Source organism: Nicotiana sylvestris, chromosome 2 (genome assembly GCF_000393655.2).
Source record: "Nicotiana sylvestris chromosome 2, ASM39365v2, whole genome shotgun sequence".
Taxonomy (NCBI): Eukaryota; Viridiplantae; Streptophyta; class Magnoliopsida; order Solanales; family Solanaceae; genus Nicotiana; species Nicotiana sylvestris.
In genome coordinates, this window is record NC_091058.1 from 42,880,377 (window position 1) to 42,885,073 (window position 4,697).

Consider the following 4,697-nt stretch of genomic DNA (forward strand, 5'->3'; position numbering starts at 1 on the left):
AAAGCTAGGTCCCATTATCCAGGGGGATCCTGACAATTCTTACCTAAACGACAATTTTAAATCTAAGTTATATCTTCTAAAGGTGTGACTTCCGCTAAATCTTGTTATCTAAGAGGGTCTTAAAGCTACATCTCATTATCCAGGAGGGTCCTGAAAACTCCTAATTACATCCTATCTTAAACATGCAAACTTTGAAACCAACTTATATTCCTTGGGGTACATTTATGCTACTTATGATTGTTTCGATTTTTAAATTAGGCCACATTTTCCAGGAAGGTCCTGAGAGTTTACGGTCAAACCTGTCTGTTGCTTACTTTTCCTTGCGGGGGGTTTCTCCGAAACAAATGAAATTTTTTGCCCCTGTTACAATCAAAAAAAAATCTTGTAAGTTTAAAATGCGGTGGTTGGTTTGTGGCCTTGACTTTGAGGGCGATTGCTCCTCCACTTCCCATGATAACTTTGGCTTCCTACAGAAGACCTTGCTAACACTTTCTCTGTCATCCTTATCACAGAAAATACCTTTTCTCCGTTCAGACCCAATACCCTCTATCTGTTGTATTGTTTCATGAACTGACATTTACCAACCTTTGTGTTTTACCGAAAATACCTTTGATCCGTCCACCTAACACCCTCCATCTGATGCATCGTGCTCTTGTGTTGACATGTACTGCACCTTTGTATTTCTCATGAATTCCAAAGCACATTAATTGCCATCCACTTAGTGCGCATGCTGTTTTTTCCCTGACTTAAATCACTGGCCTTGGCCTTGAAGTCTATTGTTCCCTCACTTGTCACGATAACTTTGATTTCTGCTTGGAAGACCTCGCTTGTCACTAGTTAACCACTTTCTTTGTTGATCTTATCATAGAGAATACCTTTGACCCGTTCACCCAACATCCTCTATCTGTTTCACTGTTCACGAATTGAAATATACCAAACCTTTGTATTTCTCATGGACCCCAAAGCATGTTGATTGTTACCAACTCAGTGCGCTTGTTGTTCTTTCCTGACTTATGACACTGATGTGCTGGCCAGATCTCGTTTTGTGTAATTGGAAAGCTGGTGGCAAATTTTGAAGTCATTTCTCACTTATTTTGACCAAACAGACTCGGGAAGAGGAAGTAAACAAGACAAAAGGAACAGAGTAATGGACAAAAGAAAGAGGTGATTCCTAACAAGAAAACTACAAAGTTGAAATCTATCAGATGTGGATACCAACTATAATGACCATGCCATGCACCTGTGGCCTATTATGTTGAGCAAGTCTGATGTTCAACTCCTGTAATACCCGTAAACCATGAAACTGGGCTTCAATGCTCCGATTATCCAATCTGATTCACAAACCTTATTCGACTTGTGGTGCCCGAAGGGTTTTCACCATCAAGTCTCTCTCATTTTGATTCTTTCTGTCCACTTATCGTCGCCTTACGGTGCCCGCGAGGGTTTTTCACCAATAAGACTCTCTTATTTTTGGATTTCTCTCAGCTCTCGTCGCCTTACGGTGCCCGCGAGGGTTTTCACCAATAAGACTCTCTCATTTCCATTATTTTTCTGCTTGGACTAGAGTGTTGCCCCTGATATTAATTACCTCTCCTTGATTGACTTGGCATCTCTCGAAGATTGATCGGAAGGTCTTTCTTTGGACCGTAATTTGGTCTTTTGGATGGGGTTAGAAAGAAAGGGTACCAAAAGGCTCAAAACAACTCATCATGGGTTCAAAATTACAAATTTCGGAACCAAATTTCTTACAACAACCACAACTTCTGCCCCAATTTCTTGCTTGGGGACTTTTGGATTTTTATTTTGATGGGACCGAACCGTGAGGCTGCATACGTATCCTTAGAAGGAATCAGGTCAAACCTAGTTCATGTCATAGGAATTGCTCTATTGTTGTGATTTCTCTTTTTTTCTTTTCTTTCTTCCTTTTTCTCTTTTTGTTGTTTTGTTGTTTTTTCTTTCTTCTTTTTCCTCTTTTTTTCTTCCTTTTTTTTTCTTTTTTCCTTTTTTTTCTTCTCTCCCCTTTCGTTCTTTTCTCCTTTTCCTTTACTTATCTTTCACGCTTGTGTTTCTGATCTTTGCTACTGATTCCGAAAGAGGGGTATGAAAGAAAATAAACAAGGCTTAAAGGGGTAACGAAGGATAAAGTGTTTAGATAGCATAACAAAATGCCTTCGTCATTCCAATCTTCAAAACATGCCAAGTATAAACAACACAATTAAACTAACCAAGGAAACATTCGTAACACCTTTTGATTGTATCAGACTTGATAGCCATATCCACACATTCACCTTCTACATCTGTTAAATACAAATCACCATTGGAAAACACTCTCGTTACCACGAACGGCCCCTGCCAATTTGGGGTAAACTTTCTTTTAGCTTCAACCTGATGCGGTAGAACGCGTTTCAATAGTATTTCTTTAAGTTCTATCTGCCCCAGTTTCACACAATTCGGGCTTGAAGTGATCTCAAAATGCCTTTACTTATTTCCCTCAAATGTCCTTACATCTTCAACATTGTTTCATTGCTTCGTGATTAAACTGACTTTTAAAACCAGGCTGAGAATTACGCGTGCATGTCATGTCACTAGAGTTAACAGAAAAAGAACTATGAAAAGAAAAGAGAACTAAACGAAAATGACTAGAAATCACAGAAAATAGAAAATGGCATTAGACAGATGGGATTTAGACAACAAAATAAACAAACTAAACTGGGGTTATAAACCTGGAACAAACCTAGACATGGATATTATGACTAAACGAACTAAGAAAAATAAAAGGATAGAAAGGTTTGAGTCACAAGACAATATCCGGATTACAATCCTGAAATAACCCGGACAACAGGAATGGCAACAAAATAAACCACCAAAACTCCTCTCCGTCCGACCAGGAAATGGAGCGTCTTTCCAATTACCAAGCGCGGTATCTTAGCCACTGAATTCTGCATTAGCAATACTAAGGCCTCCACAAGTCTTCATCACATTGTTCTTAACAAATTGCTTTTGGGTTCCTTTTGTCGGTTCGTTCTTAAGATCAACCCCTGATAGCGTTGAAAGCTTAGTAGCACGTGGACCTCCGAGGCTCCCAGAAGAATTCTCACATTCCTTTTCAAAATAAACCATACCCACCATATGCATCTTATTATGCACAGGCGATGGACTTTGGCTAGTATCTGCTGCATCTGGATTTTGCACGACAATGTCGCCTGCATCAATAAGCTTCTGAATTGCTTTTTTCAGATTCCAACACTTCTCTATGTCATGCCCCTGGGCATCTGAGAAATATGCGCACCTTTGAGAAAAATCAAACTTCTTTGACAAAGGGTTTGGCATTTTTATATGAATCGGCTTCAACATGTCCAATTGCTTCAACTTTTGGAACAAACTGTCGTATGATTCTCCAATAGGGGTGAAAGCCTTTTCTTTTTTCAGCAACCTCTCATTCTTAAATGCTTGATTGGGCCGGAAACCTGATCCACGAGGTTTTCGGTAGGCTCGTGGGGGTGGATAGGCATTTTGTGGAGCTGGGTACTGGGAAAATGATGTATGATTTTGGGAGTTCCGTGGAGAGAAGTGGCATTGGGGAGGATCATCTGGCGCACAAGGATATCCACGGGGACGATGTCGAGGCTAGAAGTGTTGATCGGGAAAGCCCATCGGATCATCTTTTCTGTTTCTCTTTCTTCCACCCAAGCTTACTGGGGTGTTCTGAATGTCTTTCGAACAACTCATGATTTTGCGTAACTTGATTCCCTCTTCCACTAGCTCCCCTATTTTTAACATATCATTGAAAGGCTTCCCCAGGGCCGGTATCAAATGAATGAAGTAGGTGGGGCCCTGAGCTTGTAGGAAAAGCTCAACCATTTCTTCTTCATCAATCGGGGTATTGACTCGAGCAGCCTGCTCCCTCCATCTGAGCCCAAACTCTCTAAAGCTTTCCTCTGGCTTCTTTCCCATTCTAGATATAGAGGAGCGGTCTGGGTAATGCCTGATTTGTATTAAAAGTATTGAACAAAATCTTGAGCCATGTCACCCAATGTAGGTCACTTACCAACATCTTGACGAGCATGCCAGTCCCAAGATACCTCAGTCAGGCTCTCACTGAAATACGTCATCATCAAGTCATCTTTCTCTCCAACACCTCTCATTTCACTACAATAAACCTTCAGGTGGGCTACCGGATCCCCACACCCATCATACAAGTTAAATTTTGGCACTTTAAACCCCGCGGGCAGGCGAACGTCAGGGGACACAAACAATTCTTTGTAAGCCACGCTTCCCTGGTCTCCCATTCCTTGCTTGCTCTTTAAGGACTGTTCTATGCATTTCAGCCTCTTAGGTGCCCCATCATTACCTTTTCTTCCTGTGAACCTTTCATTTTCAACATGAGGCTCATCCCTTGGGCCCTGTTTGTATGAGTAGGGAACCTTGTGGGCAACCTCTGAGGGGTAATATTGGGCATCATGAGCTTGGAGATAAGCGGGTGGATCTGGAGAGTATGGAGGATCATCTAGCATTGTGTCCAGAGTTTGGGTAAGGGCAGCATACAGGAAGCTAGAGGGTGGCACATTCCTAGTCATCCAAGCCTGATACATGTCAGCCATGTGTTGTTTTAACATCTTTACCTTTTCAACCAACCCATTGTCCTGTTCAACCAACTGCTTTCGAGCGCCGGTATCAACCAACTCAGTTCTGTTGTT